Genomic DNA, 8,612 nt, shown 5'->3' with positions numbered 1-8,612 from the left:
GCTCCCCCACCAAGTGCATGAATTTAGGGCACCAGGCCTCTAGTAAAAAATGAAAAGGAGTAAACCAGAGTCACCTTTAATATACATAATATTCAGCCCAAAAAGTGTGAAATGCACTGGGCCGCTAGTCTACACTAATAAAAGATAAACATGCATATTGACCATCTCTCTGCTATGCCCACCAGCAAATCAGAGTGATATGCAAATTAACCCAACAAAGATGGCAGTTAATTTGCATACACAGACACAGAGCGAAGACTGAAGACTGCGTAGAAGGAAGCCAAGCGCTGCAGAAGGGAGCAAGGCAGCAGAGACGGGAGGAAGCTGAGGCAGCGGAGATGGGAGGAAGCCAAGGCAGCAGAGACAGGAGGGTGCGAGGCTCCAGCCTCAGGAAGCCCTATTCTTGCAGGAATAGCCCCGAGGAAGCCCTATTCTTGCAGGAATCTTCCTGCAACGGCCTCTAGTGATTATATAAAATATATGAAATCATGCACAGGTAGGATCCCTAGGTTTAGCCTGCGATCAGGCCCATCTTCCACATGCTCACCAGTACCCGGTCCTGCCCCACCACCGCCACGAGCCAGACAGTTCCTCTTGCCAGCCCCAGGTCCCGCTCTACTGCTGCCACCAACCACCCGGTTCTCCTTGCTGCCCTGGGTCCCGCCCCACCGCCACTGCCAACCACCCAGTTCCCCTTGCTGGCCTTCATCCCACCCCACCACTGCCACCAGCCACTCCGTTCCCCTTGCTGGCCCTCATCCCGCCCACCACATCCGCCAGCCACCTGGTTCCCCTTGCCGGCCCCCCACCGCATAGCAACTGGTTGAGCGGTCATTCCGGTCATTATGCTTATGGTCGCTGGCCTTTCATTTATAGGATAATGTTTTTAGTGGTTTAAAAAAAAGAACTAAAATATATGATATCAAAAGCATAAACACTGGGAAGATAGGAAGAACTGAAGTTCTATACCTTCATACTACTCAAGAACATGGCTAAGATAGTTATTAGTTTTGGGATTCGACTTAAACAGGCTGTTAAAATTTTCTGGGGTTAAAAAATAAAAATAAATTTCTGTGGAATAACTAACTATAAGCAAATAAATACAATCCAACTAGTGGGACAGGAGAAAATGAAATAAGACCAAAAAAATCAATCCAGAATAAGGATTTAAAAAAAAAACAAAAACCAACATCAGCATAAAAAAAAATAGGACAAATAGCATACATAAAGTAGTTAAAAATCCTTGAGATATTATGAATCATCATTATCAGTTTAAAAAAAAACCTAATTTATGCTGTGGAAAAACAGGATGCCAGACTATATACAAAATCTTTGTAAGAGATACACCTTAAATATAAGAGCACAGAAAGTAAAAGGAAGGGAAAAGATAGGCTAACACCCCCTAGCTGGTTTGGCTCAGTGGATAGAGAATTGGCCTGGGGACTGAAAGGTTCCAGGTTCGATTCCGGTCAAGGGGACATGCCCAGGTTTAGGCTCAATCCCCAGTAGGGGGCGTGTAGGAGGAAGCCCATCAACGATTCTCTCTCATCATTGATGTTTCTCTCTCTTTCTCCCTCTCTGAAATCAATAAAAAAATATTAAATTTTAAAAAAAGATAGGCTAACTAGCATTAACCAAAAGAGCTGATCTAATTATAATTACATCACTATCAGGCAAAAAAGACTTTATGGTACAAATCATTCAAAGAGATAGAATGTCATTACCTTACAATAAACAATTTCAATGACCAGGAAAATAAAAATTATAAATATGTACAAACCTAAAATAAGAGCCTTAAAATATATAGAATAAAAATTGAGAATTGAAAGAAAATGTATGCAAATCAAATATCTGTTAATGGGTTAATATCCAAAATATATAAAGAACTCACACAACTCAAAATAAGAAAAAAATCCAATTAAAAAATTGGTAGACAATCTAAATAGCCATTTTTCCAAAGAGGACATACAGATGACCCACAGGTACATAAAAAGATGCTCAACAACATTAATTTAATCAAGAGGGAAATGAAAATCAAAACCACAAGGAGATATCAATGTACACCTGTTAAAGTAGTAGTTATAAAAACATAAGAAATAAATGTGGGTGAGGATGTGAAGAAAAGTGAATCCTTGTTGGTGGGAATGTAAATTAGTACAATCATTATGAAAAACATCATGGAGGTTCCTCAAAAATTTCAAAATACAACTATCATATGATCAAGCAATTCCATTTCTGGGTATTTCTTAAAAGAAAACAAAAACACTAATTCAACAAGCTATACGCACACCCATGGTAACTGTAGCATTATATACAATAGTCAAGATATGAAAACAATCTGTCCCTGACAAATAAATAAATAAAGGAAATGTGATATATATAAAGACATATTATTCAGCCATAAAAAAAAAGAAGGATATCTTACTGTTTTTGACAACATAGATGGACCTTGTGGGCATTATGCTAAATGAAATAAGTGAGACAAAGAAAAATACTATATGATATCAGTTAGATATATGTGAAATCTTGAATACAAAGTCAACAATAAAACCCAGCACGCAGACATAGAGATCAGATTGGTGGTTGCCAAAGTTGGATGGGTTAGCAAATGGGTGAAAGAGTCAAAAGATACAAACTTGCAATTCTAAAATAAATAAATAATGGAGATGTAATATGCAGCATGGAGACTACAGGTAATAATACTAAACTGCATATTTGAAAGTTGTTAAGAGAGTAGATCTTAAAAGTTCTCATCACAAGGGGGAAAAATCTGTAATTATGTATTGCCGGGAGCCGGTCCATCCTTGCTGTTTCAAGGGACCTGGCATATATGGCATACTGTTCTTAATATGTTTGCTCACCTTCTTGGCACTATTTGTTTTAACCAAGGTCACCTGAAGACAGAACCTACACAGAACCTAGAGACAGAAGAACTTCGCTGGAGAGAACATGGCAAAAGATCCTGGACAGAACCTGGCTACAGAACCTGGCTACAGAACCTGGCTGGAGAACCGAGCGAGAGAACATGGCTACAGAACCTGGCTGGAGAACCTGGAGAACCTGGCTGGAGAACCTAGCAAGAGAACATGGACACAGAACTTGGCTGGAGATTGTGGCTAGAGATCCTGGCAAGGCTGCTGATCAAATGAATGCTGTCTCCATGTCATTCCTTCTTCGCCGACTCCGTCCACACCTTTGGGGATCCCTGGACCTGCTGGGGCTGGACCCCAGCAATGTATGGTGATGTATGTTAAAAAGACTTATTGTATTGTGGCAATCATTTTGCAACATAAACAAATACTGAATGATTATATTGTACACCTAAAACTAATGTTTTATGTCAATTATGCCCCAATTTAAAAAGAGACCTATTAGGAAAATGGACAAATCCGAAACCATAATGGCAACTGACAGGTTGCAAATAAAAATGAGACAAGATACACATTCTTCTCAAGTATGGCCACAATATTTTTATGAAAACTGACCATCATGCTAGGCTAAAATTCAAGAACATAAACATTTCTAACTTTACTGTGACCAGAGACTATGGTGTGTTACAGACTACAGTCTCAGGTCACAATAAAGTGAAAATCAAATAACTAAAAATAGCCAAGAAAAAATTAATAGAGAGATCAAAAAAGAAACCATAATAGATAATAAAAAGTATTATATATTATACCTTGTGGAATGAAGTTAAAGTAGTCCAGAGAGAGAGAGAGAAGAAAAAGCTAAAAAAGTAATGTGTTAAGTTATAAAGAGCAGAAAACCAAAGGAAGAAAATAAGAAGCAGAAACTTATGGTATAGAAGATAAAATTATACTCCAAAATATAAGAGGAAAAATTATCTCCAGAAGAAACAGAACTGAATTTTTATTAAAAAGTTGAATAGCTAAGAGATAAAACCAAGATGGCAGCATAGGTTAATGCAGCACTAGGCATCTCCCACAACCGTATCAAAATTACAATTAAAATACAGAACCACCATCATTGAGAACCACCTGAAATCTGGCTGAATGGAACTTCTACAACAAGAAAAGTAAAGAAAAAGGCACACTGAGACTGGTAGGAGGGATGGAGGCACTGAACGGGCTGCTGGTCTGACAGCCCATATGTGGCATCTTTTTAATTAGGAGTGAAATCTTGGCTGTAGAGGCTTCCAAAAGGAGCAAGGGGTCCCAGTCCCACACCAGACCCGTCAGCCCAGAAGGGTTCCAGAGCTAGGAAAAGAAGTCCCTGAAACTTCAGGCAATAAAAACCAGCGGGGATTGTGGATAAGTGACATGGAGGCTGCTTGAGACCCAGACAGTTCCTCTTAAAAGGCTGGCACACAGACTTGCGTGGACTTGCTCCCTCTGAGCTCCAGCACTGGGGCAGTGGCTTGAGTACATCCAGTGACATAGAGGGAGGAACTAAATTGGCATCAGAGAATTCGGGGCAGCTTTCTCCCAGACAAAAGTGCTGACAGGGGTCACTGTTGCTATGCTGAGACCTCCCTCATCCCAGAGTTGACTGGAAGGAGCCATATCTGTGTCTCCATCAACCTGACTCACCCTGCTCACTCTGCCTTGGTGATTTCCTGAGACCCCACCCCACCCAATTTGTAGCCCCACCCAAGCAGTTTGCAGTGGCTTTCCCATATGAATAGCCTGTCCAGGCTCAGGCTTCAGACTTTACTAAAATTTCTCAAACAAGCAGCAGCTGGTGTCAGCATGCCACATAGCCCTCAATAAGAGGCCCCAAGCCCGGCACTAGCAGCAGCCAACTTACTTCACAGCGTGGCCTCTCCTGGGCACTTCCAACCCTAACACAAGAAGCAGCCACCTGCAGATTGTTCTATAGCTCCTGATGGGTAGGCAATGGCTAACTTTGCACCTCCTGGGAGGCACCAGAGGCAGTGCACCCAGTGGACAGCTTCAGACCACGCCAGATTACAACTCTACACATCCACAAGTGACACCCTGAAGAGGTAGACTCAGTGAGCACCAAAGCCCTACTAAAGAAAGTCATGCCCCATAAGGCTATCTCCAGCACAGCAGCTCTCCTGCTGTAGGCATAGCTCAGTGGTCGGCAAACTCATTAGTCAACAGAGCCAAATATCAACAGTACAACGATTGAAATTTCTGTTGAGAGCCAAATTTTTTAAACTTAAACTATATAGGTAGGTACATTGTTATTAACTTAATTAGGGTACTCCTAAGGCTTAGGAAGAGCCACACTCAAGGGGCCAAAGAGCCTCCTGTGGCTCGCGAGCCACAGTTTGCCGACGACGGGCATAGCTGATCCTCACAGCAAATTGGCCTGGGGGTCAATTCCTCTCAGTGATGCCAACAACAATCAAGGCTCAACTACAATAAGACAGTGCACACAGCCCACACAGGGGCGCACCTAGAATCCCCAGTCAGGTGACTGGGGAGGCTGAGCCACTGGGCTCCACAGGACATCTACTATACAAGGCCACTCTACCCATTCGAAGAGGAGAAGGAAGATAAAAAATATGAACAATAAAATGGCAATAAATACATATCTATCAACAACTAAACCTAAAAATCAAAATAAATGAACAAAGAACAGAACCACAGGCATGGGAAAATGGAAAAGACTGACAAATCTCAGAGGGAGGAGATTATCAAAAGAACTTATATGCATATATGCATTACCTATGGACACAAACAACAGGGTGGTGAAAGCCTGGGATGGGGTGAGGCTGGGTGGAGTTGGGCAATGTGGGGAAAAGGGGGCATATCTATTAAAGATTTTTTTTAAAAAAATAAAAATGCCCTATCCAGTTTGGCTCAGTGGATAGAGCATCAGCCTGTGGACCAAAGGGTCCCAGGTCAACCCCAGTCAAGGGCATGTACCCTAGTCATAGGCTCCTCCCCAGCTCAGGGCCCTGGTCAGGGCACATGCAGGATGCAATCAATGTGTTTCTCTCACATCGATGTTTCTCTCTGTCTTTCCCTCTCTCTTCCACTCTCTCTAAAAATCAATGGAAAAATATCCTCGGGTGAGGGTAATAAATAAATAAATGTATAGGTAAGAATATGGGAAAAGAAAAGTTGAATAGCTATTTTTAAAAATCTTCACACATGCACAAAGATATAACCAGACCAAGCTGATTTTATTAAGTGCTACCAAACACTCACAGAACAAACAATCACAATCTTTCTAAAATTATTTCAGAGGTTAAAAATGTGCTGACAATAGAGCTAGAAGGTATTATGCAAAGTGAAATAAGTCAGTCAGAGAAAGACAAAGAGCACATGATTTCACTTATATATAGAATCTAAAGAACAATATAAAGGAACAAACAAAACCAAAGAGAGCCTTAGATACAGAGAATAGACCAGGGGTCCTCAAATTTTTTAAACAGGGGGCTAGTTCACTGTCCCTAAGACCATTGCAGGGCCAGACTATAGTTAAAAAAAAAAAACTATGAACAAATTCCTATGCACACTGCACATATCTTATTTTGAAGTAAAGAAACAAAACGGGAACAAATACAATATTTATATTTGCATGTGGCCCCTGGGCCGTAGTTTGAGGACCACTGGAATACACTGATGTTTGTCAGAGGGGAGAGGGTGAAAAAGGTGAAGGGATTGATAAGTACAGATTGGCAATTACAAAATAGTCATGGAGATGTAACGTACAGCATAGGAAATACAGTCAGTGATCCTATCTAATAAAGAGAGAATATGCAAATTGACCATCACTCTGTCACAAAGATGGCAGCGCCCACAGCAGAGGCAGGGTTTCCATAACACAAGATGGCTGCACTCACAGCAGAGTCCAAGTTCCCGTAACTAGCCTTAACAAGCAATCGGCAGGGACCTGAGTCTGCGTGGCGCTGGGCCAGGGCAGGGGACCTGAGGCTGCAACCCCCACCCAGTGGGGCTTGACAGGGGACCTCAGGCCACACCACCCACCCAACAGGGCTTGACGGGGGACCTCAGGCCGCGCCCCCTGCCCAGTGGGGCTTGACAGGGGACCTCAGGCTGCACCACCCACCCGGAAGGGCTTGATGGGAGACCTCAGGCCACGCCCCCCCCGGCCGATGAAGCTTGACGGGGAACTCAGGCCGTGCCCCCCACCCGGTGGGGTTGACAGGGGACCTGATGCTGCACCCCCCACCCGGCATCAGGCCAGGGGACCTGAGGCTGCGCCCCACACCCAGCGGGGCTTGATGGGGGGGGGGCCAGCCAGGTCTGGGTCTCGCGTAATTTTGAGGCGCACATGGGTGGGCTGGGACTTGGCTCTGGGTCCTGCGGCGCGCCCCGGACTCTGACAGGAGGAAGATTTTCATATACATTTTACTAATTTTCTTTCATCTCTGACAATTCTATTATAGAGAAAGGGCAAACAGCAATATTAAAATATTTCCTCTAATTAATGCCCTTTTAATATGCATGAATTTCGTGCACCGGGCCACTAGTACTGGAATAAGTATATATGACACCAGTTGCATACTGGTAATAACAGGGAGAATACTTTATAAAGTATATGATTATCTAACCACTATGCTCCTGAAACTAATCTATAATAATAAAAGCATAATATACTAATTAGACCGGACAGCCGAATGACCTTCCAGACAGAGCTGGGGCTGATAGGGCCAAGGCAAGCCACCATAGCTATGAGGGCCGAGCCTATTGCACAAATTTTGTGCATCGGACCTCTAGTACAAAATATTAAATGTGAACTGTAATTGAATAAAAATAAAGAAAATGTAATGACAAAAATAAGAACCTTATAAGAGAGGTAGCCTGACAATCCCTCATGCAGTGGCAGCTGGTGGGGAGCAGTGGTGTGGTGATTGAGCTGTGAGCCTGGTGGGCATGGGCCGAGCCCCATCCTGGCCTCTGTGTGCCCCCCTGGCTCTGCACCCCTGATGCTGCACAGGTACTGATCCCACCCCGGCCAGGACAATGGTGAAGTATTTCCTGGGCCAGAGTGTGCTCCAGAGTTCCTGGGACCAAGTGTATGCTGCCCTCTGGCAGCGGTATCCAAACCCCTATAGCAAACATGTCTTGAAGGAAGACACCGTGCACCAGGAGGTGACCCCTGACTAGAAGCTCCTATCCCAGAGACTACTAACCAAGCTACAAGGTGAGGTTCCGTCCAAAAGCCTTGCTGAGACAGCCAAGGAAGCCAAGGAGGATCCAAAGGAGACAGCACTGGCAGTACTTAGAAGGCAAAGGACCTTGTCAGCAAGGAAGCCACCAAGAAGCAGCAGCAGCAGCAGTTTGTGAAGCTAGCCTAGACCCTGGTGCAGCAACACACCAGACCACTCAGGTGCACTTCCTCTGCCCTCTCCCCTTGCACTTTATTATTAAAAGTCAATTTCCAGCCTGACCTATTTTCTGGTAGTGAGTTGGAGGTGATATCTGTTTGGCATCTACAGTGCATCACACACATTACCCAAGTCTGGACTGAGCCTGCTTCTTCCCACATTGGATAGCTGAGAAGAGATATGCCCAGGAGAACCGAAGATGGCGGCATAGGTTAACGCCAGAGATTGCCGCCTTGAACAACCAATTCAAATTAAGCTTGATCCAGGGAAAGGACAACGTCCAGAGCCACAGGAGGGCTGGCTGAGTGGAAATTCTACAACT

General features: G+C 43.7%; 1 protein-coding gene across 3 annotated transcripts in view; it reads right to left on the bottom strand.

The window, feature by feature from the left end:
* Positions 1-8,612, bottom strand: part of NCOR1 (nuclear receptor corepressor 1) — a 242,871-nt gene that overhangs the window by 139,305 nt on the left and 94,954 nt on the right. The gene's annotated exons all lie outside the window — the stretch shown is intronic.

Source organism: Myotis davidii, unplaced genomic scaffold (assembly GCF_000327345.1).
Source record: "Myotis davidii unplaced genomic scaffold, ASM32734v1 scaffold129, whole genome shotgun sequence".
Classification (NCBI taxonomy): Eukaryota; Metazoa; Chordata; class Mammalia; order Chiroptera; family Vespertilionidae; genus Myotis; species Myotis davidii.
This window is presented reverse-complemented; position numbering and strand designations above follow the sequence as displayed.